Genomic DNA, 26,665 nt, shown 5'->3' with positions numbered 1-26,665 from the left:
AATTTCAGCCAGATCGGTGTTAGGATATTTATGATATTTTATGAACACTCTTTTTTTTTAAACTTGAATACCCTGTATCTCAGAAACGACGAAACTCCGGGCATATATTGAAAAGGATAGGTCCTGAGACTGTTTTCTGCGGTACTCCAATTTCAAATGATTCTGGATCATTCACTATGTCGTCTATGCAAATACATCAACATTTACAATTGTACATGTTTATATATAGAAAAAATTCAACACATCATCATCACGCACAAGCTGCACCCAATTCAGCTTCATATTTTATTTTTCATATTTCAAAACTCCTTTGACATCTGCCGAAGAAGTAAAGAAATAAATAATCAAAAAGGAATAACTGCCAATATTTTGAATTTTTTTTTCCATTTCTGAAGAGGAGGCAGATTTTGGAATCCGAAACTTTAAGATTGTGGAAGGTAACAAATACCGAAAAAATGTCAATAAAAAACTGATTTTCTTCCAAAAAAAATGACTTTCGTTGAATTACATATTGCTTTCTATTTTGGAGAGAACCCTTTCTTAGAGTATGAGTAGATCTACGAATCCCTAGATCAAGCAGAAACTGACAACTGTGTGACATTGTTGTTGACATTGTTTGAGGCATAACTTGGTTATTCAGCAAAGTGAAGTATCCCTTACTATTTTAAGTTAACTTTCAAAAATAATGGTCCTGTAACATGTTTTCCCAAAATTCCTTCCGAATCTTTCAGTTTTTGGAGCTATTGAAAGTGAATTTGGCGTGACATTTGAATCACTCTGTGGAAGGCGATTTTGACGATTTACTCGTCCATTTCTTCTTGTTCAACCTATTCTCAAATAGGGCAAGAAAAATCTTCCAAATAACTATAAACCAGTCGTTTTGCTAGCAGTGATATTAAAAATCATGGAAAAAGTCGTAAACCACCATATCCTCAAATATTTGGAAGGCTTCAACGTCTTGAGCGACCATCAATTTGGCTTCCGGAAACAAACATCAACAGGCGACCTTCTTCCGTATGTCACCCATATTTGGAATAAAGCTATAGAGAATCATGAAGAGTCAAGACCTGTTGCTGTTGATATTTCTAAGGCCTTTGACCGTGTGTGGCGTGAGGGTTGGCTGGCCAAACTTCGGTGGTGTGGCTTGCCGGATCATTTTTGTATATGATTCTCCAGCTTCCTGGAGGAAGGTTCCCTGCAACTAGCCGTCGATGGATATGTCTCGAATACTATCACCATCAACGCTGGTGTTCCCCAGGGATCCATATTGCCTCCAACCCTCTTTTAATTGTATATCAACGACTTATTGGAAAAAAACAAGAATCCAATATATTGCTTTGCTGACGACAGTATACTTGTCTCGTCATTCCATTTGGATTCCAGGACATCGGCGGAGGCACATCTTCACCGGCAGCAGGAGGTTGCATATCTTAATGAGGATCTAGAAGCTATTTAGAATTGGGGTGAAAGTAACCAGGTTCGATTCAATGCCACAAAAACTCAGACATCGGTTTTCTCCAGGAAGGTAGATGTCTCCAAACCGGATATAATGATGTCAGGTCAGACCATCTCGCTTTCTGCTTCAATAAGTTTATTGGGGGTTAAAATGGACACCAGTATGTCTTGACACAATCATGTTGCTGGAATTGCAAAGGCTGCTTCTCAAAAGCTTGGTACACTGATCCGAACCAGAAACCGGTACACACCTCAGCAACTTTTGATGCTTTATAAAGCTCAGATCAGACCTCATTTGAAGTATTGCTCTAATGTATGGAGCTCTGCCTCCATACATACCCTGAAGTTGCTGGATTCTATCCAGAAAAGAGCCATCCGCTTGATTGGAGACAGGAACATGACATGCAACCTTGATAGCCTGGAATATTGTCTCTCTTCTATAGATACTTTCACGGAAAGTGTTCAAGTGACTTGGCACATTTGATTCCACCAAGAGCGGTACATATCAGAAATTCGAAATTCGACTGTGGCTGCTCATCAGTTTAAGGTTCAACTCAGTACACCTCGAAGTTCACTGTTTGAGAACTCTTCCATCTGAAAAACTGTGTTTATGTGGAATAAACTTCCTGGAATCATTTTTCCAAATGGATTTAGTCTCCAGCGATTCAAATCCAATGTAAATCGGTACTTTCGCACAGGCACGGCTCTGAGGGTGCCTTAAGGATTTTCCTGTAGTGCTTGTGTTTTGTTTGAAAAAATATCTGTGTTAAAATCTGTTTTTCCGTAAATCAGCTGTCGCCCTCATACGAACGACAACTCTCAGACGTTGAGAAACTTGTACGAGCTAAGGACTAACGAGGTCTTACCTTTTAACGTGGGATACCTAACACGACCTTGAAAAAAAGATAAATTTATCCGAAAAACATGTTGTTACTTGATTACAGTTGATATATTCTAATCCATGATTCATTTTATTGTTGTTAACATTAAATTGTGTCGATGAAGAATCTGAAAAACGTTTGAACGACACATTCCCGAGGCTCTGGACAACTCAGTAAAAGACTGTGTATTTTCTATCCAAAATAATATGGCCTAGAAATGCAGCATTAATGCCTTTGTGAGTTCAAGCACTACGAAAATGAAAACTGAGCTGAGAGTGACTATTTCAAAATAATTTTTATATAAACATCAACTTCAGCAGTCACTTGCTGGTGCAATTCAAAACCATATTGAACATTTCAAATAGTGGAATTGTGTATTCTAGTTTTGAATTAGGTAAAAAATCAAAAGACAATTTTTTTAACATTGCTCATTATTGTAATTTCAAAAATGTTACAGAGCTGGATACAGAATTGAAAGACCTTTCGATTAAGGTGTCATTTGACCATTATTTCCGTTCAAAAATTTTTGACATGAGGGTCTTCGTGGTTGACAAAGGTTTGATTATTAAGTAGATGTGTGTCCTATTGAAATCTAGGGTTACTGTGTGTTTGAAAATTAGGTTTCAAAATCAAATGACTAATTCAGGGACGCTTATTTCAATTGAAATAAACAATGTATGCCACCGTTATTTCAAGAACAATAAAAGAATTAGATTTAGTTATTCAACGAAATCACCAGAATTTGTGAGTGAATTAAAATGATAGAAGAATGTAGGTATCTCTATTTCGAAATGTGACATTCCGAGAGGTCAAGGTCAAAGTGATTGAGAAATAATTGACAAGTTCAGATAATTGTTCTAACAGTACAGGTTTCAAACACTGAACAACGATGTTAGCACCACTTCTGTGTTGATTATCGAATGACAAATTTCAGTTTTGATTCTAACGTTATTATATCCGGATCGGAGACATTTATCTTTTTGTAGAAAACCGATACTTGGGTTTTCGTTGCATTGATTCAAACCTGGTTACTTTCACACCAATTGAAAGTCACCTCTAGATCCTCATTAAGATATGCAACCTCCTGCTGCCGTGAAGATGTGCCTCCTCAGCCGATGTCCTGGAATCCGAATGGTATGACGAGACAAGTGTGCTATCATCAGAAAAGCAAGATATTGGATTCTTGGTTTTTTCCAATAAGTCGTTGATATAAAATAAGAGGGTTGGAGACCATATGGATCTCTGTGAGGAACACCAGCGTTGACTTCGAAAGATATCCATTGACAGCCACTTGCAGGGAACGTTTTTTCAGGAAGCTGGAGAGCCATACACAAACATGATTCGACAAGTCATAGCATCAAAGTTTTGCCTAGCAAACGCTATGCTTTAGATATATCAAGCGCAACAGATCTTGACTCTCCATGTTTCTCGATTGCCGTATTCCAATTGTGGGTGACATACGATAGAAGGTCGCCTGTTGATCTTTGTTAACGAAAGCCATAATATTGATGATCACCCAAGATGTTAAAGCCTTCCAAATGATAAGGTGGTTTTGATATCATTTTGACATCATTTATCATGATTTTGATATCACTGATAGCAAAATGACTGGTCTGTTATTTGTTAGATTTTTTACAGCTGTTGCGTGCATTAACAAACCTAGTTCGGTTTTCGGCACTGCCGAAAACGAGACGAGATTTCTGGAGGTTCCAGCTTGCTCGCAATCTCTGTTAAATCAACGTTTGCCATTAGAAGTTCGTTTTATTGAAAAAGGAATATATACATCCATGGATGAAACTGTACAGAGAACTACCCATATTCCTTATTTAGCAATATGGCATTACCATATATCTTCGGATTGTTCTCATAGGATGATTGTTTGTTTCTTTAGTGATAAATTATTCAGTTTCATTGCCGAAAGTATTCAACGAAAATCAAATTATATTCAAGAACTACTAATTCAGCGTGACGTTCAACATAGCTAATCAAACGTTAATCATAAATCAAAGGTCCATGATCCATAGCTTGAATTACAGTTCATCCAAATTCCTACCCGTGGCAATTCAAACGTAACGTCGAATGTTACATCGTTAACTTAGCCCGATCGTCTTCAATCGACCAAGAAAAATCCTCAATCGAACGAATTTAATGGGATTAAATAGACGAAGATGATTCCGAGTTATGCCATTCTTTAGGTCAAAGACCTTTCACTAGATGTTGCCCGCAGTATTTGTGTAGGACCAAAATTAAATTCCATCAATTACCATTTATATGGAAATTTCATGACAGGTTATTTATAAGCGACCCAAATTTAGGTGCATAGATTAATATACAGTGTGGTCCAACGAAAACTTAACACCTCGAGTTTCCGGCGTTAACATGAAAATGTGGAAAATCGCTCGAACCCGTCAATTTCTGATTCGAGGGGGAACAACTGTTCCACTGTTTTCATCCCCGTGACTTCAACCCCCTAACGGGGGTGAGCACAACCCCTTGATTTTGAATAGGGATGAGGGGTGTTGAGATACCTCATTTTGAAGATCTTATCGTGTACTATCTGACCGTAAAATTTCGCTTCAAAATATCCATCGATAACGACATGACAGGTAAAAGAGTGGAAGAGTACGTACTTTTGTGATTACTTTATTAAATGTTCGAAATGGGCACCATCCACTTCCATGCAGTAATATAAGTTTTGCTGAAAACGTTCACGTACATTACTCAAGATGTCTGGTGTAATTTGACGGCATTCATTAATGATCCGAGTTCGCAAATCATCCAGTGACTCAGGCTGGGTAGCGTAAATCTTGGATTTCAGGTGACCCCATAGAAAAAAGTCCAGTGGAGCCAGATCCGGTGATCTGGGTGGCCACTCAATATGTCCCCTTCTTCCAATCCAGGCGTGAGGAAAATTGTCATCTAAAAACTGACGCACCGGTTGAACAAAGTGAGGTGGTGCGCCATCTTGTTGGAAAATGATCGTTTGATGGTCTTCTGCATTCTCCAATACTTGCACGAGGGCTGGATAAATAGCGTTCTCCAATAGATCGAGATAAAGTTGGCCTGTGAGATTACCGGGTAGAAAAAAAGGGCCGATTATGTGATTTCCATAAATACCCGCCCAAACATTTAATTTTTGGGGGCGCTGTGTATACACCTCACGAAATAATCGTGGATTTTCATCTGACCAATACCGACAGTTATGCCGGTTTACAATGCCGTTAAGGTAAAATGAACACTCGTCCGAAAAACAGATATCGAACATGTAGTTTTGATTGCAGTTAATTATTTCACTGATCACTTCACAGAACTGGAGTCGGCGATCGGGATCATCCTCATTCAGTTCCTGAACCAATCGTATCTTATACGGATGGAATTTATGTTGTTTCAGGATTCTCATGATTGTTGTGCGTGAAACACCAGATACCTCGGACAATTTCCTAGTACTAACGGTCGGATCCATTGCTATATGACCTAAGACAGCCACGTCCCTCGCTTCGTCTCTTTCATGCACCCTCTTTTTGTTTCCAACTGACCCAGTAGCGTCAAATTTGGCAACCAGTTGCACAACGTAAGCAGCGGATACATTTTTTCCAGGATGTCGTTCGTTAAATAAAGCCGCTGTTGTGCGCGCAGAGTCGTTATTTCGGAAAAATAATTTTATCATTTCCACCCTTTCTTCTACGGAATACACCATTTTAATTCCACTACAAATTTACAATCGCTTGTACACACTTGTACCGTTCTTAACAATTCACGATAGACTAAGGTACAAAAACAAGGTCCGTCTACTTTTTTGGACAAAAAATTAACCACTCAATACCTTTGAAATGCGTCGGATACGAATAATATTCTCGAGATAAATTCCATATTGCCTCTCTCACTATTTTCGCTGTTATTTCATTATCGATGGATATTTTGAAGTGAAATTTTACGGGCAGATAGTACACGATAAGATCTTCAAAATGAGGTATCTCAACACCCCTCATCCCTATTCAAAATCAAGGGGTTGTGCTCACCCCCGTTAGGGGGTTGAAGTCACGGGGATGAAAACAGCGGAAAAGTTGTTCCCCCTCGAATCAGCAATTGACGGGTTCGAGCGATTTTCCACATTTTCATGTTAACGCCGGAAAATCGAGGTGTTAAGTTTTCGTTGGACCACACTGTATAAGTGAAAGATTATGCGCTTGAGAAAAAATTAACCCAGAATTTGTTTTTTCAAGATATCGTAGCTCGCATAAAAACGGAATAGTTTCTGTTGATCAAATAAGTGGAATGTGGTGATGAAAGTGGTAGAAAATTACGGTTGAAATTTATATTTGAGGTCGCGACCGAAATTTCAGCTGAAAAATGTAAGAAAATACACAATTAAACCGCATAAAACTTTAAGAAACTGGAGGAATTTATAGTATATTGAAAATTGTGACGAAGAGTCTAATGAATACTAAAAAACATCATTAGCTCATTGTTGAAGAACCACAATAACGATTAAAGTATATCTCAAAGTTCGGTGTTAGGTGTTATCTTCTTTTAGTGTTTAGTTTATAGCTTGTTGTTCAGTAACTTTCACTAGAAACTCAATAAAAGAAAAAATAAATTCACTAGATATCAAGAAGGCAGCTAGTCTTGATGGTTACCCCTCATATACTGTGTGCAAATCATCTCTCAGTCTTTGTTATCAACTTTGCATCATATTCAACAGATCCAAGAGGACCGGAACTTTTCCAAACGACTGGAAAATTTCTCTTTGTCACCAATTCATGAAGAGACTAGAAAATTACCGGGGTATTAGAAAATTATCCGACTTTTAGCAAACTACCAGAAGTCTCAATATATGATATGTTATTTTCTATGTTTTTACCACTTTTATTTGTAACTAACGTTACTGCAGTTTCGTCCTATATGGACATTCTCAGACTTATACAATAAACTTATACAAAAATAAATAATGTCCATATAGGACGAAACTGCAGTAACGTTAGTTACAAATAAAAGTGGTAAAAAAATAGATATTTTCATTTCTGTTTTCATTATGATCCCCTACCACGTAGTAACAGCTTCATCCATCAATTTATTGATATGTTATTTCATTATCTCAGTTTATCAAAGTCCCAACACGATTTTTCCTCAAAACAAGATATTGAGATGAACCTAGTAATATATTCTGAAAACAACTGCACTGACTTGGATAACCAGTAGCATGAAGTTTCGGTTGTTCCACAGGGACAGCACCTGAGTCCGTTGTTGTTTTAGTTTCCATAAATGATTCGGAAAAAGCTGGTTTGAATATTCAAACACTTTTCAAAACATCCTTTTATATGCTGATGACCGAAAATCATCTAGATTCAATGCCATGATGAACTATTTGTTTACGGTGTTCTTAATATGACTTCAGCCAGTTCGAACTCCTGTTTCTGACACCAAAGCACAATGATGAATGATAATATTATTATTTCTATAAAAACAGCATAAATGTTCAAAAACGAGGTGGCAATAACAACCTTTGACATTTTGATTACCTAGTTTCACAAACGAAATAATCTTATGGGTGTGAAATTCTTATTAATGTAATTCATGGTCTCCTAATCGACAGATGAAATGCATGGAAAAAGATCTCGGATAGATCCATAGAAAAACTTCGTTTTCTCCGCAAGAAATATGAAATATTACTTGTAAACCACTCAGACCAAATTTGTCCTTAACCAATATTTTCACTCACCATAAAAAATTTAAATATTCATCAGCCTTCTCCATAGAACTGATAGATAATTGAAAATGTACTTTCTGTACGCAAGAGAAATAACAGCAGCTACTGTAACATTTTGTTATGTAATACTCACTGGGGTCACCTTTGCTGTATGTAATACGGAGGTCTTTGTCATTAGTTGTTTGATGTGTCTTGTTTTAAAACAGAGTGAAACGAGTCTGGGTTGAATAACATTCAAAACAATTTGAATTTGCCAAACAACAAAGTGCATTAACCATGACCTGAGTAGGCATGTGGCAACAGCCTTTCCAATGTCTTTTTCTGACGCCATTACAATGTGATTCATAAGGCGTGGTTTCTATCCCAATTAGGACGGACATTCAAAAAATAACTCTGGATCTATTTCAAATAAAATCATTTTCGAGTAGGTGAAGCTGTGAGTGCTTGGAAATCATTATTATTATTGTTAGGCATGAAGTATTTGATATTAAAAAGCAGGCGGAAGGAAACAATAAAAACACTCCGACTTGTTCAACTATCAGCAAGAAACTGCTTTATTAGAAAAGGAACGGGAATACAAAGTAACTGCTACATATGCTACTAGAGGGCGCGACAACTAACATCTTTTATTTTTAAGCTAATATCAACACCCCCACTAGGTTAAACAATAAAAATCATTCTATTCCAAGAGTCTTCAGAAACTTATAATGCTTAACAGAAGGTAAAGCCTTAGTCAAGATGTCAGCCACCATTTCATTTGTTTGAATGTACACAACATTTATAAATTTGTTAGTAACAACATCTCTGATGTAATGGTGTCGTACATCTATATGCTTTGTTCTTTTGTGATATACAGGATTATTACATAATTTAATTGCGCTTTGATTGTCACAGTATAGCTGAACACAATTAAATGAGCCTTTAATTTCACCTAACAAGTTCCTCAGATAAACGGCTTCTTTCGATGCCTCAGACAAGGCCATATATTCGGCTTCCGTCGTTGAGAGTGCTACAGTTTTTTGTTTGGTGCTTTCCCAGGAAATAACACACTCGGAATATTTAAAACAGAAACCAGTATAAGACCTCCTGTCAACTGTGCTGCTACCCCAGTCAGAGTCTACAAAACCCAGTAATTGACCAGAACCCTTTTTATACTTAAGACAAAAATTTCTGGTTTTCTGCAAATATTTTAAAACTCTTTTTGCGGATTTCCAATGACTAACATCAAAGCAACTATTGTACTGACTAAGATAGCTGACTGAGTAAGAAATATCAGGTCTCGTCATTACGGCGAGATACATTAATCCACCAATGAGCTGCCTATATGGTAACAATGAATTACAGTTTTTGTCACCCTTATTTAAGCTTAAACCATTTTCCATAGGAGTATCAATAGGTTTACAGTCAATCATGTTGAATCGAGTCAATAGTGAATCAATGTATTTACTTTGATCTAGGGTTATAACTTCGTTTTTCTTATCAATGCACACACTTACTCCCAAAATATGTTTGGCCTGACCTAAGTCTTTTAGTTTAAAATGGTCTGCCAATTTCTCTTTCAAATCCGTACTTTCGGCTATGTTGTTTGAGAAAATTAAAAAATCGTCAACGTATAGTGCAATCACAGTAAGAAAACTATTGACATGCTTTATAAAAACGCAAGGTTCAAGAGCTGATTCACTATAGCCTAGACACAACAATATATCCTCGACTTTTTTATACCAGACACGTGACGCTTGTTTTAAGCCATAAAGGGCACGTTTTAACCTTAAAACTTTGCCTTCATATCCTGATTTGATAAAACCCTCAGGTTGTCTCATATATACAACTTCGTCTAAGTGTCCGTGTAAAAAGGCCGTAGTTACATCTAAGTGACTTACGTCTAGACCTAAATCTACAGACAATGCCATTAGTAACCTAAGTGTAGAATACCTAACTACCGGTGAGAAGGTTTCACCATAGTCCACTCCTTCTCTTTGAGTAAAACCTTTCGCCACTAATCTAGCACGATAGCTTTTATTATTTTCAGTATCACATTTTATTTTATATACCCACTTGCACTCAACCAATGTACCGTTCGATGGTAGGTCGACAACTTCCCACGATTCATTTTCCACCAGGTTGTTCATCTCTTCCTGCATGGCCTTTTGCCACTCGTCTTTGTCGTTTCTACCCATAGCCTGTGAGTATGTGGTTGGGAACTCCTCAAAACAGATGTTGCTATCTGCAGCGCTCAGATAAGTAACATAATCCTCAAATTTCTTTTCTTTTCTTTCTCTTCCAGATCTTCTTACTTCTGTTCGAGTTTCAACATCATCAGCATTGTTTGGAATATAGTCTGGATCTAAATCGTCCAAGTCAGTGAACGAACTGCCTTCACTAATATTCTCAACAGCTGGATTGTAATCTAAATCCCCCACTGCTTCTGACATTCCAACAACTTCTTCATAGTTTACTACTTCTGATGTATTTTCAAATCTTTTACTTGTATAGTCTTCATAAACTATGACATCTCTACTGGTTGTTATGTCATCAATGTCTGGGTTATAGACTCTATAACCTTTGATATTCTCTGAATAGCCAACAAGTATGTGTCTTTTTGCCTTTTTTTCAAATTTTGTACGCTTGTCCTTAGGTATATGCACCATACAGGAACTTCCAAAAATTTTGAGCTTTGACAGGTCTGGTTTTTGTCCTACCCAAATTTCATATGGTGTTTTTCCATCAATACCACTTGCTACACAACGATTTCTTAGATAACTAGCAGTGTTGACTGCTTCTGCCCAGAAACGTTTTTCTAAGCCAGCATCAAACAGTAGGCATCTTGCTTTTTCTATAAGGGTTCGATTATGGCGCTCAGCAACCCCATTTTGTTCTGGCGTGTAGGCATTGGTCATTTGGTGTATTATTCCTTCGGTTTTTAAAAATGTCTTAAACTCATTTGAACAAAATTCACCACCTTGATCTGTGCGGAATACTTTTATTTTTTTGCTTTTCTGTTTTTCTGCCATAGCTTTAAATTCTTTAAACTTAGAAAAAGCTTGACTTTTAGACTTTAAGAAATACACAAATGACATGCGACTACAGTCATCGACTAAAAGTAGAAAATACCTAGAGCCGCCAATGGACACATTTTCCATGGGACCACAGATGTCACCATGTATTATGTCTAATAAGTTCAGACTAAGCTTACTTGTATTTGAAAAAGGTAATCTTGTTTGTTTGCCCTCACAGCAAACTATGCAGTTAGATTTATCTATGTTTACCTTCTCTTTTAGTGATAATCCATTCACACAATCCTTCATTTTGTACATATCTTGGCTGTTGATGTGAGCTAATCGTCTGTGCCACGTTTCAGGGGATATGGCCAATAAGCATTGTTCTATCTTCAAGTTTAGTTTATAAACGCCGTCTACTAAGCTTGCTGTAGCTATCTGTACACCAGAGCTATTAACAATCGAACATCCTTCGTGGGTGAATATAACTCTGTTACCTTTAGCAATAATCTCACTTACTGATATGAGGTTTGTGGTTAGTTTTGGTATGCACAAAACTTCTTCAACTTCTATTTCATGAGATTTTCCATTACAATCTGTGACAATATTCAAACTCCCAGAGAATTTTACTGGTAAAATTTCTTCGTTTGCCACTAAAATTTCTTTTACAGTTGCTTCTGAACAGTCATGCAGCCAACTTTCATTAGGAGTCATATGTTTACTGGCTCCGGAGTCTAGGTAAAAATCGTTTTTATTATATTTGCCACTAAGAAATACTGCACTAAAGGCATTTCTTTGTGATGAATTTGATTTTTCCGGACAATGAGACATGTAATGCCCAGTTTTCTTGCACTTAAAACAAATAATTTCGGTTAAATCCTTTTGTTTTTGTTTTTGATATTTGTCGTTTTGACTTTGACAACTGTCTGACGATTTTCTGTTAAATGTCTTTGCCTTGCCATCTCTTGGTTGTGTCGTAAAGTTTCGCTTAGCTACGAAAGCGTTTCCACTTTTGCCTCTGGTGGTGCCATCTGTGCACATGTCTAATAACTTTGTTTTAATTGAATCGGTAGTAATCTTCATACCTGAATGCTCCACTGCCATGATCATGGGTGCAAACCTTTCTGGGAGACCGGCCAAAAGCAGAGAACCGATCCATTCCTCGTCGATGTTGAAACCTGTCCTTTTCAATTTCTGAGACGTTTCAACGACTTGGTTGACGTAGCTTTCCATGTTTTCACAGCTTTCCAAACGAAGGGATATTAACGTACGCAGGAGCCCGATTTTTCTGACAAAACCAGTGTCTTCATAGAGGTTTTTAATTTTTAACCAGACGTCCTTTGCGGTAGCGGCATCTTTAACGTGCATATATAAAGAGGGATCAATGGTAAGGATGAGTTTTGCCTTCGCTTTCGCGATTAAAACTGTGTCCGTCTCGGTCCCATCAATACATTTGGTCAAGCCCTCCAAGACAAAGATGTTTTCCAGTGCAAAACTCCACTCGTCGAAGTTCTCGCGACCGAGTAGTTTTGGACAACTGTTTAAATAGTTGATCGACATTTCACTTTACTGAATGAACAAACTGCGGTAACACTTGTTTCAATGTTTTTATTTACACGTGGTGTTCTGGGCACATAACCTATTAAAAAGCAGGCGGAAGGAAACAATAAAAACACTCCGACTTGTTCAACTATCAGCAAGAAACTGCTTTATTAGAAAAGGAACGGGAATACAAAGTAACTGCTACATATGCTACTAGAGGGCGCGACAACTAACATCTTTTATTTTTAAGCTAATATCAACATTTGAGATGCCACAAGACTGAAACTGCTTGATTTTCAGTATAAACCATGTGAAGACAATCAATGAGATATAGTATTGCGGAGACCAAATAATGCAGATGCAGTTTTTGAGTCTAGTTTTTTCAAAAAAAGTGTAATATCTAAGTGAACTGTTGATTTTTTTTATGTAATAATAATAATTCATAAATAGCGAAAAGATACAGAAAGTCAATTGATACAAAATCAAATAAAACAAAAAAACTCAATAATATGATATAGCTTGATTATAAAAAAACAGTAGCCCAAAGTTGAAACAAAAATGGCTTGAGAAAACAGTCAACAAAATAACTTCTTTCAAGGTAGTAATACTAAATAGTAATATACAATAGCAAACATTTAATAAAAATCAAATTACTTTTCAAGATATTATAACAATAAGATTGGGAGTATTCAGGAAGATATACGAATTATCGTCGTTAGGCTTTACTTAATTAGTATCATAATATGTATTTTCTATATCAATTAATCGATGTGTGAAAATTCTTGATCTTGAAATCAGCCATAATTTCAGCTTCTTCTTGAACAGAGACAATGAATTCAGTGGTTTCAATTCAATTAGCAGATCGTTACATATATTTGGCCCAAGAAAAATGCTAGAACTCTTGGCTATAGTTTTAGTTATATGTGGAACCAATTTATAGTCATTAGTTTGAAATTGAGTCAGTCAATGATTGTTTCAAAGTCATTTTTTGCTTTAGTCCTGAGGGAGTTCCAACTTCCAGCTTCGTAGAAAACTGCTGTGTCGTCTGCATAGCTTATAATTGTCCTTTTAATGTGGATATCGAACAGGTTATTGAGATATACTGTGAAAAGAATTGGATCAAATATTGTGCCTTGAGGTACCCTGAACTTCATCATCTCATATATACTCAAACTGTCTTCATGAGAGTAGTTAGTATTTTATTGATGATCAGTGTTAGTGGCTCTTTAAGATATTCTTTAACATATTGAAACACTTCTACCGATGTATCATCTATTCCTGCTACTTTATGTTTTTTTAAGTGGTTAATGCTTTTTTCAACTTCACCTATATTTGCTTCAGTTGAATATATTCAACTTTGGTTAACATTTCTGAGCTCTTTATAATTTCGAGGAGTTTCTATTTTGAGTGTAGGTCCTCACCGATTTTAGTATAATGGTCAAAAAAAAATTTCGCAATCACTATAGGGTCAGTTGTGGTTTTGTTATCCCCATTTTCAATTTCTGTTACTTACGTTCTTTTGGATGGTTTAGAACAAGCAGCATTCACTGTTTTCCATAGTAGTTTTGCACTGTTTTTCTTTTCATCTATTTCTTTCTTATAATAACCAGCCTTAGATTTCTACAACAATGTATTCAATTCATTTCTATACGTTATGAATTGTCTCAAGAGAGAATGATTCTCTTTATCAAGTTTCCATTGATTAAATAACATATTCCTTCTGTTGACAAACTTTACTAGAGCTGAGGTTATCCAAGGTTTTCTCTTTTTTTGAATTTTATTCAGTACCCCTTTTGTAGAAGTATATTTCTTTTATTTTTTATGAATAAATCAGTTGCTGATTCCTCATCCTCGATTGCATGAAAATTTTCCCAATTTTTTGTTTTCTATTGTCAAGTGATTTGAATACTTCAAATTGTTTCTTACACTAATATTTATATACTAAAGGTAACCGTAATTGAGACTACCTTCAAAAAATTACCTGAACCTCTACCTAAGGTAGGTTCCTGGATTCGATTCCTAAATGTTATGCCAGTTTGACCAATATATACCTTAAGGCACGTTCCACACTTTAATTTATATACTCCTGCCCAATTTCTCAAATTTTGTTTGTTTTTTTATTATTTTTAACTGACTTTCCCAACGTATTACTTGTTCTATATGCAATTTTAATATCTCGACAATTGTTCATTTGGTTGTCCAAAAAACGTTATCTACCTTATCAATAGGAAAAACGTCTCGAATCGCTTTTGCGTAGACTTTTTTGGCAAGTATTTTGTTTATTTTAATTCGGCTTGAAAAGTATTTAATTGCCTCTTAGTACCTGTAAAACATACCAAAACGTCATCCACATATCTATGCCATTACAAGAACCTCTTAATCAATCAATCAGAAAATATAGGAAATGTTTCATGAATATGAGTCAAAATCATCTCGGAAATTCAAAACCATCATTAAAGAATATATCTCTGATTTCTATGTTTCTGTTCGGATATGAATCAAATATTTGTAATGAATCAACCTAACCAAGTTAGCATCATCAGGATATGATACTTATCAAGTTTTTCTGAAATGTTTGAGTGATTCCTGATAACGGCTCTGTTTCGTTTTTATTTGACCATCCTGTATATTGTTCCTGTTTTATTTCAAGAATACTCGACTAGAAATCCAGTTTTGAATACTATGTTATAAATATAAATGATTTGTAGGAAACCTGATGTAATATCTTCGACGTAGAAACATTTTTTCAGAATATCTGAATATTATTATAACAGATTGTGGCTTTGTCATGAAAAAAGATTGCAATAAAAATATATGTACTGTATGTAAGGTGAAAAAGATGTAGGTTAAACCAATACCAAGATAAATCCAAAAACTGGAAACATTTCAAAGTTACTAAATTACAACCATCAATCGGATACATCAAGCGTAAAATTGTTTACGTAAGCAATTGTCGAAGGTGCAACCAGAAATGGATGTTTTTTGCAAAGTATTTCTATCATTAAAACTGATCACGTCCACTGTTGAATTGTTATTGAAAACCACATAATGATCGATTATTGATTCCGGTAGCTGATAACTGGGTGGCAATACATTATAATTTTTGTGCAATCATCAGACAAAATACTGCAGATATTTTGAATACGAAAAATGTAATGACATTGGTAGCAATTAGTCAATTTTGGTAGGAGACGAAAAATTTGTTGATGATTTCAAGACTATTTCAGTTGTCTCTCCATTGTATAGAAGGGATTTGTATCTAATTCACATGTTGGCAACAGCGCCTATATCAAGTTGAAATAATTTATACGTACCTAGATATTCTACTTTAAAAAAGGAAAAGTATCTTTATAAATCAACAATTAAGGCAAAATATAAATTATAGTTCAATACCACCTCCACAAGCCACATAAACAACAGTTATTTTGTGTTTTATTTATATAGAGGAAGATATGTTAGGTGCACAAAATGTCATATGTCACAGAATGTCTCGGAACTCGGAACATAAGTAAACAGAACAGCACGCCTTTGAAATATGTCATCTTTGTTTGTCTCATACAGGTAACAGATTCATTGTCCTTTATTAGCTATAACCGATGTTGCTAAACGGTGAAATAGAAAGGAATCCCTTTAAACGTTGAATGCATTACCTATTTCATTCCTCTTTTTTAGGTATTCAAATATTTTTTAAAGAAAAAGGTTGGAATGATAAGTTTGAAATGCGTTGTTTTACAGCTCTTTTATGAAAACTACTTGATTTTTGTCAGGAGGAACATTCCACATTCACAAATGTAATTAATGCACCAGCTATACTGAAAATTAGCATTACTAGTTGAGTAAGAATCAGTTCAAATCATTTACCAGCATTTTATGATACTCAGTTGACGTTCGTTTTAACTTCAAAATTTCAATTTCCATCATGGAAAACTTGAAAAGGAATGACGAAACGTTCCTCATAGAAATATTTTACAGATCATGTAGTCATAAATTCCGCAACATATGAACCGGTTTTTATTGCGTAGGTATAGTATAATACTTATTAACCTTAGACCTCTCAAAGAGCTCAATATCGCCTGATCAGTGTTCCAGTGTTTGGGAACGAAATACCAAATTTTTAAAGAATTAGATATTTTTTTCCTGACATTTCGCCAGCCGTGGCTGCCCTCTTCATATATTTTGGGTGATATTAGCTGGATATGCCTTAATTATAGAACTCTTCTAATATTTATGTGGTTCAGAACATAAACCCCCAAAAATTTGTTAATCAATGGGAAAGATAATTTATGAATCTCTAACTAAATTTTCGAAATGAAGATTTTCAGTAGGTGTTCCAATTTTCCAAGATTTTTTGGAGCTCCACCATGACTATATCATGAAGCTGCCAAATTGCATTAAATCAAACAACGATTTTTTTGACCCAAGCTCATTTCTTGTAGTGCTTGTGTTCTGTTCTTGAAAAAATACTTGTGAAGAACATTTTTCTTTATAAAACGTCATTCTTGTGGAATTAAATTTCAGAAAGCTTTTTTCAGGTTCCGCTCTTGGAATGCTCATCATATCTCCAACCACTCCAATGCAAAAAATACTTCTACATTTTTTATCTCCGAGACAAGAAATAAGGTGAAGACGATATCAGATTGAGAGCTCATTGTTCACTGTAAACTCATTGTTCATTGTAAAAGCCAGATGAAATTCCAAATCTCTTGACATTAACTGAATCAAATCTGAAACAGAACTTCGAATACTGATAGTATCGAAAAAATTCCGCTTCAGTGAAAGTCGATAACCAAACTCTCTACATTTTTGATATCCTTCCGGTACTATAGAAAACAAACAACAATATCTAAATAATTGTGTTGACTTCGTCCACAGAAACAAAGAGAATGCAACGGTGATGATATAATCAGAGACAGGGGGAGGGACAGAAATACTTTTTTAGAAGTCACTATATTATTATTGAAATATCATGCGGAAATGAAATAGTGAAATGGAATCAAATCAGAAAAAAGACATTGTTTTATATCTGCTTTCTCAACTAATAACTTCTTCTTATGACTTTCTTGTCAGTTACATTGAAGCAGGAGAGTGCCCTGCTGGATTGTACTAAGTAGAGTCTTCTATTGTATCAATTATAATATTCTTTCAGAAGAGATTGTTGCACAATATGATCTTTCATGATAAATAGGATATAGAGTGTCACCGTCATGGAGAAATACGATCAGTCACTTCTGAAATTCAGGTTATTGAAACAGCCGTACCACAAGGCTCGGCTCTAGGACCTGTAGTCGTTTGATTGTATGTTGATGAACTGAAATCATCAACTTCTAGTGCACTTTTTTATTCACGCAGATGATAATTAATTCAGACAAATCAGAAATGTCCTAGAGGAAATATGAAATATCAGACCTCAGCAGATGGCTTCTACAAAATTAGCTTCACTTCAAATTATCAACAAGTTCAATGAGATGAGAACAATAAAATGTGTTGTGGTGATTTGAGTGTAGCTATCGATGAAAATTTCATCATTTCAATACCCGACGAGGTAGAAATTTCTATATATCATTCTCTCGATTAAAATATGGAAATGACTGTCCAGAATACTACAGATGCTGTCCAAAAAATATTTGAAGCAAGCATCTGATATATGAATTCCTGAATAGGTTAGGTTTTTTTCAACCTCGCAAATGGCGAGCGATCTATTTTGGCTCCGCTGACGGAGGTGGTTCTGCCAAACGCTGATACCTCCGGCGACAGGCCTAAATTACATTGTGAAGAATAATCCAACAAGGTTTTCATATGAATGGTCAGCTATACCTGGCGATACTGGTTTGGGTAAATCATCATTTGAGTTCAAGCTTTTGCTGTGTTTAGGTGAAGTTCGTTTCTTTCCCTGGTGCAGATTTGGCTTCTGCTACTCAATACTTTACTGCAAACAGGTTCATGTGATATCTACTCTTGAGGAGGCAACTTAGTCACTTCCTGGATCAAATGTTTAGGAACCGAGATGCTCATGTTATTGATCCGGGAGTTATTCAGTCGATGTCCATCTCCTCTGTAGACAGTGATTCAGATACTTGGTTACTTCATGAGCGATAACGGGCCCCAATTTATGGTGATAACGCTTTCTAGATGAGAGGAATTTCGAAAGTGTCGATAGTGTATGACTCAGGGACATACATCCTTTTTGGTACCACCCCCCATGCCCCCTCACGGGTTGAGTGCTCTGAGTTGAAATCTTCTCCACACGGTTACTGTGTGCAGAACATCCCATGCTGTCCATCCACCTCCGTCCATTCTCCGGAGCGGTCCTCTACTTATATACTGATAGGCACTTCAGCAAGATTGACATCTGACCTCTTTCAGTTGAATTTCAGCCTTTTGGTGCTTTTACTTTCCAGTCTAATGTTTCCTTTAATCATGGCTTTCTTAACTGAACTTTTGCATGGGGTCTCCAAAAACTAACCGGAGACGAGCGTCTTTATGTGGCGAGCAAGTTTTGTTTCTCAGTGAATCTGAAAATGAGATGAATTTCAAGTCTGGTTAAAAAAAAATTTATACTTACCGGAGCAGCCTGATAGCGACTCTCAGGGGTGGTCTCTGGTTCTGCTTCGTTGGTCTCCTGTGTTTGTCCCTCTCTCGAATTTTGGTACCCCTGCCATATAAATGTCTCCACGAGTGATATTTATATGGCAGGGGTATTCTAAAGCTCCCAGCTTCAGGACGTTCATTGAAACCTTCACTTTGCCTACGTTGGTGGTTCCATTAGAGGTTTATATTGAATCCATTACTTGTTATTTCGCTAATCGTTGAATAAAATATATTTCGAAGATAGTAATGTTGTATACATTATCGTACCCGACTGTAGGAAGAGTTTATTTTTTCGTTCCTTCAATATAAGAAATATCATAATGGTACTAAAAAACATGCTCATAGTAATAACCGTACATTTCATGAAATACTTTACAGATATATCTCCACCTTCCAATTTGAGAAAGTATATTGAATTTTAGATGACAGCTGTTGTCTAGTAATGAAAAAAGTGAAAATTTCAGTTGTTATAACATTGGTAGTAGTGAAAAATTGATTCATTTGAACAAAATACTTCATTTTATACACTGGTTCATAATACCAGACAAGTGTTTTCTTCAAAAAGTGTGTATCGAAAAAAAATTACATTGGAAGTAGAAATCATAAACCTTTCTTTCTAAAAACTCATCTTTTCGAATATACCATTTTCAATTTGAACAAGATTCACCTGAAGAAGTATTGCGTAGTGAAACACGTTGCGTGTAGTAAAAATCTCACAGTAAAACGTTATTTTAATATTTCGTGGATTTTCATGAATTATCTATTACTAATTGAAAACTTCCAAAAATCTATCGTCTCTCTTGTTGGTGATGTTTTGGTAATGGATTGTATATTCCAGAAATTTGAACTTTTCGACCGCTCTAAAAATTCACAGGATGAAGACGTAATCTTAAACAATAACGAATGTAGAACAGCCCTCCATCCTTCCCGAAGATCCGACCATGGATATTATTGTGGTTTAGTTATCGTTATTGTACTCTATCACACTCTACTGGTGTATGAATCCTGTTGGCAATTGTTTGGCTCTGCGGAACGAAGTCAAGTCAACCTTGAAATTATGCCAAATTTATTGGCAAGTACCGATTTCCGAATTGGCTATCGCAGCTGGTCCAGATGTTGGCGATGAGATGGTTCAGGATTTGAGAATAAGTTCGATTTATGTTGATGTTACGAGATTTTTTCAATAGATATTGGGTCAGATAACGATCTAGTGAGGCTCAAAAAAAAGGTGTAAGCTGGATTTACGGCGAGAAGTTAGTGAGATTCTGAAGATTCAACAAATAAATCAAATATACTGAATTTATTTTGAGTTTTTGGGAATTTCATCAATAATATATTCATCATATTTTTCTGAGCTGATTAACTATTGTTGAAAGTTCCACTTTGAGTAATGTTTATTCAAATTGGACACTTTTAAACGCAGCCAGTTTTAAATCTTAGATTTCCTTGAGGCTGTAGTTAAATTTTTTCTATTTTCCTGTAATGATACGGGACATTGTCTAATACAACAATACAATTATCATTAAGTTCCGGTGAAATGTTTCGAACCACTTTTCAAAAGACTTTCCATCCATTTCCTCTTGGTAATCTCCGGTTTTTTAGAGATTCTACAGCGCCTCTGGAACAAATCCTTCATAACTTTCAATGTGCGGCAAACTGTCAGCCTTTTTTCTTTCCCCGAAATCAAAAAACATTTTTTATGCTGTAGTACATACCCAGATGAATAAACTAGCTCAAGAAGGCACCCATCTTAATAATGCCGTGCAATGAAAAGCCTGAATATCAACCGTTTCAAATGTCCTGATACAATATACTCCCATTTAAGTAGTTTTTAAGTTATATTAAATCAGTTATATTAACACAGCCATAACCTTCCCGCGGATTTATCAAATCTGAATCAAATAAACTCCCACTTCACAAATATTATTTATCCTGCAAAATCTGATCATCATAATGGACCTAAAATGGACCTATAATGGACGTACTTTGAATTTTCGCAGAGTGACACGACTCCAGACTCAACAATACATCAGTGGTATGAAAAGTAACTGTGCTGGATCTGACAGCATTCTCTAATTATGTTGAAGTATATTGAAAATTATCTTATCAACCACATAACACACATATTCAATTCCTCTATAGAAACAAATCATTTTTCTTCTGCATGAAAACATGCAATTGTACTCCCTTTGCCAAAATGTGATAATCCAACTGAATTATCTCATTTGGGCGTTCGAGCGGAAAGATCAAATTGATTCTTTTGTATACAATAATAATTTAATGACAAATGTTCAATCTGGATTCCGTACATTCTGTAGTACCACCCACCACCGCTCTTGTCAACATCACCTAAGATTTATTCAAGCATTCGGTACATTAGACCACAATATTCTGTGTAGGAAAATGTAATTTCTCGGATTTAGTGAAATGACTGTTGATCTATTGAAAAGTTACCTCAGAAATCCGACTCAGTCAGTATGTCTGGATGGAAAGTGTTGTAGTGCTTTACCTGTTGACTATGGAGTACCTCAGGGTTCTATCCTTGGCCCCATTCTGTTCTCTTTATATATATCTAACTTTCATAAAGTAATTGATCATTGCATAGGTCATCATTATGTAGATGACACTCAGTTATATTATCGATTTCCTCCAAGTAACCGGCAGACGGCAATGGAAAAAATTACCGGCGATCTACAAAAGTTACTGGATCTATCTATAGCCCATAACCTGAAATTGAATTCAAAAAAATCTCACCTGATACTTTTTGGTCCAAAACACGAAAGGTGGGAAATTGAAGGAAAAATTTAAATGAAACTTGAACAAGACTTACTACAAATAATTACAGAAAGCGAGAACTTGGGTTTGAGGCTAGATGCTGATCTGAGATTTCACAAACATATAAATTCACTTTGTCGTAGCTCGTACAGTATCTTACGTCAACTAGTAGAGACGAACAAAGTAGAGATATTATGACTTCCAAATTGAAGTTGAAACTTTGTGAAACCCTCATATTGTCTAGATTAGCATATTGTGATATAATCTGCGAGCCTGCTTTGATACAAATTGACGTTCATTGCTTACAAAAAATATAAAACAATTGTATTCGTCTTTCTTATGGTGTGAGAAAATTCGACCATATATCCCCTAAGTTCGAGGAGTCAGGTTGGTTACCGATTACTGAAACCTGTCAGTTCCACCTACTCGTCAATATACATAAATTCCTCATTTACAAAAATCCAAATTATATTTATGAAAGATATTAAGCTTTCAAATCTTAGAATAATTCGAGGACACGAAACCGTTACACTCTTATTCACAATGTATAACCTTTGTTTTTTTCTTAGTTTTACAAAGATTCTGAACTACTCACTTACCAATGTATACTAGGTAATCATTTTTATATTTCTATATAATACATGCTATCCCCTAAGTTAAGTTGTAACACAGCCTCGGCTAAACTTCGTTCTTTCATTGATTTTTGAATAGATATCAAAATACATATAATGAAAGTAAATAAATTTTAATAATAAAACGATTATAATTTACCGGATGGCTTTTTTAATTCTGTTGAAAGTCAATAAAAAATGCTCATCTTGAGAAATTGACATAATAATCAACCGAAAATTTTGATTTGGTACATCTAGCATTAACCCAGGTCTCGTCTACAAAATGAATCTTTCTGTTTTCATTCCTGAAGGAATACATTTTTTATCACTCTTTTCTCCATAGCACAAGTTCGTTCTAAAGAAATATTGATGCACCAGTCTATAAAAATCATCCACCGAATCTAGGTACAAGTGAATGCGTTCTGTTGGTACCACTGTGAAGTCGTTTTGAATTTTTTCAAATTTGCCGCATATAGGATTATTTTATACAAAAATATAAATGAAAGTTTCTGTCAATTTATACTATTAAAATATATCGTACTAGCTGTAAGGATCGGTAATAATTTCACCCAAAGAGTATCTGTTCAAAAAAATCTGTTTTTCCGGTAATCAGCTGTCGCCCCCATACGAACGACAACTCTCAGAAGTTGAGAAACTTGTGCGAGCTAAGGACTAACGAGGTCTTACCTTTCAACGTGTGATTCCTAACACGGACCTATTATGAAATATATTCATTTAGATTACTGGATATAAAATCAAAACTAGGTTAATCTGTCTACAAAAGTTCAGTCAAATATAACGAGGCTTGTGTCTGAAAATGCATATGCGAATTCTTCAAATGTTTGGTAACCGGCCAGAAAAAATCGTATACGAGTTGCCTCTACTGCCAAATCTCAATTAACACATGGCAGTCGTGCTAAAACAAATGGGGTGAATCCCATTAAAATTTCTGTTATATCTCAATATATGTTTGGCAATGTTCAAAGATCTCTCAACGTTGATCGTTCTCTATATTATTTGTATTTTTTCGTATCTGTCAGTAGCGACAGTGACATACACAGATGATTTTTTTCTTCTCAAGTAATAAGTTGTTTTGAGGAAAAGTGAATTTGAAAAGTTTTACACTATATATTTATATGATGAATGAAAAAAGCATGTGTGCTTCAAGATCACACGACGGAATATATGAATATATTTTAATAGTAATATTTGTTTACAAAAAGGATCAAAAAGGATTCGAAGCTCTAATAACTTCTACTTTTTATATGCGAGCGCTTTCGATATCTGGCTGTACTATCATCTTCATGGCTCTACTCAAACTGAACGTTTTATCTTCTTGTTTGTTCTTTTATACGGTTAGAACGCCTTAATGCAGGTATTTGTCCTCTCCTTCCATCCGGATCTCTTCTTGAATTTGCTTGTACTTGGGTTACATCAGGTAATACCCTTTGTGTTGGTGTTTCTCTAGGTTCTCTGTTTCTAGGAATGTGTATTGTATTGTGTATAGCATTGAATATTAGGTGTTGTTGTGTTTTGATTTGTATTTGTTCCTCGATAAGTGAATTACAAAAAGATCATGTATTCCTAATTCTTCAGAGTCTACTCGGCCATAAATGTGAGCTCGCACCTCTCCCTCTTGCTCCTTCAGTAATATACAATTCGAAACTTTCTCTCTTTCTATCTACACTAACTTTTACCTCCCTCTTAACTTCCATTAGCCTCGCCCTATCACATTTTCCGTAACGCTCTCATCATGCATTCACCAGCTTACTCCCCAAGTCAAGCGCACGTAAAGAAGTTTTAGTTCAAAAACCACAGCCCTCATTAAATCCATAAGTACTTTTTACGAAACTTCAAACTACTACTTGAATATTACTGGAAATTTTTCCCAACACCAAACCGTTATTTTAACACCTCGACACATGTTTCGATCACCAAGTGATCATCTTCAAGAGGAAGATCAAACTGATTTTCAAGATCAAACTGATCCTCTTGAAGATCAGTTTGATCTTCCTCTTGAAGATGATTACTTAGTGATATGAACACGTGTAGAGGTGTTGAAATAACGGTTTGATGTTGGGAAGAAACTCCAGTAATATTCATTACTCCACCAAAAGTTCCAAACAATGTATCACAAGTACTACTTGAAGTTGATTGTATTTTGGTGCATAAAGGATGAACATGTTGAGTAACAATTTAGTAGGAGCAGCAATGAATATTCAGAAATGAATATTTCATTTCGTGAAGGTCATTACATTCCATCGAAATACAGTCCATCCGATTGTTTCGAACAGGCTCCTTCTTCCAGTGTCTGTCTGAAAGTTAGTTATTTGCATGACCTACACATTTTGGTAAAGAATTTCTTTCGAAAATAATTTCTTTCTTCCTTTATTTGGTACATTTTCACTTGAAATAACATCTAGAATCCACATGTTTCTAGAAATGATATGAAATCTAGAAAGGTTAATGTAGTCAAGCTGCTGGAAAATAATTCCATTAAAATCAAAAAATGAATAGATAAGTACTTTTTGATCATTCCCATATTGATTTCAATTTAAGAGCTACCGGTATACAGCTGTTTCAGCCTATTGGGCATCGTCAGTACCGGGCAGGCGGTTCTCGATTGAAGACAAAGTGAGAAAAACCAAGAAAGTACCTGATAAAAATAGCTGCGTAAACGCAAGCGAAACATAAGTGGAACCACCTATTGGTGTGACACCCAAGTCAACTTGCCAAGTTTTTATGTCAGTGTTGGTGGTTTGACCAATTTTGTCGGTCACACCTTTGACATAAGGTAGTGTCACAGATTGTCTGTCGTGTGAAGAGTCTTCTGTCGATCTAGTGGATGTTTTTTTGGTTCTTCTTTGTCTGTCGATGGCCTTTTGAATGATCTTTGGTCCGTAGCCATTTTGTCGCAGAACCTTTGTTGTCTCCCTCAATTCTGTTGTCCTGTTTGTTGGTTCTATTAGGCGGAAACTGCGGGATATTAACGTATTGGCTACGGATTGTAGCCAAGTTGCCAAGTTGGTTTTCGTGTTATAAGTAGGTCTAGGAAAGGTAGCTGCCTGTTCTCCTCTCTTTCGGTAGTGAACTGGATGCGGGGATGGATGTTGTTCAGGTAGGTTACAAACCGGTCTAGTTCTTGTTTTCCGTGGGGCCAGATGATGAATATGTCGTCTACATATCTTTTCCACAGGGCTGGTTTAAGGCGGGCGTTGTTAAGTGCTTCTTTCTCGAAGTGCATCATGAACAGGTTTGCGATCACGGCCGATAGGGAGGAACCCATCGGAACTCCCTCTACCTGTTTATAGATCTGGTTGTCAAATATGAAATAGGTGTTTTTAAGGCAGCCTAGACATAAAATCCCTCTACCCGGGGAATACCCATAAACGAAGCCCTAGCCACCATTAGAACTGTTCATAGCTTTCCGCAACATGTCACGGATCTAGCAGAGCACTGCCTGACTAAATTTTTGCATTAGGCAATGGAAACATAGTCGGACTCGCAGATGACACTGCTATCTTTTACAAAGCAGATAACTGGAATTCCTTGAAAATGAAAGTTGAATCAGAATTCTCACTCATAAAATATTGGCTATATAAGAAACTACTGACGGTGAATATTGACAAAACGCATTGCCTACTATTCTATTGTAATGCAGCTGGAGCACCCCCGTTCGACACACCAATTTGAAATGGAACCTCCATATTGAATATACCGTCAATAAATTGAGGACCATTCTATTCAAATTCAGGAAACTTAAAGAATACCTACCTCTAAAATATCTCAAAACTTTATACTACTCGCTTGTGGAAAGTCATGTCGGCTATGGAATAGTAATTTGGGGAGGAGCAATAAATAGTCATATTTCTCAAATTGAAATTATGCAAAGACGTTTTCCTAAGTTATTATTCTCTAAAAATGGTAGATATCCCTCTGTTAGATTATACATCGAAACTCGTCTGTTAGACATACAACAGTTGTATTTTTCATGCTCTAGCACCAAATATCATACAAATAGACACACGGCATCGCTTCCTTCACATCAGTATTACACCCGCCAAAGAGATCAGCATACCCTACCCCTAATGGTCAGGGTGTTACTCAAAG

The 26,665-nt window shown here is 35.9% G+C and overlaps 1 protein-coding gene across 1 annotated transcript in view; it reads left to right on the top strand.

Moving 5' to 3' along the window:
• Positions 1–26,665, top strand: part of LOC111504133 (uncharacterized) — a 76,040-nt gene that overhangs the window by 952 nt on the left and 48,423 nt on the right. The gene's annotated exons all lie outside the window — the stretch shown is intronic.

The sequence above is a fragment of the Leptinotarsa decemlineata genome, unplaced genomic scaffold (assembly GCF_025532065.1).
Source record: "Leptinotarsa decemlineata unplaced genomic scaffold, Ldec_3_MD MMD2_P_RNA_scaffold_1, whole genome shotgun sequence".
In the NCBI taxonomy this organism is placed as follows: Eukaryota; Metazoa; Arthropoda; class Insecta; order Coleoptera; family Chrysomelidae; genus Leptinotarsa; species Leptinotarsa decemlineata.
This window is presented reverse-complemented; position numbering and strand designations above follow the sequence as displayed.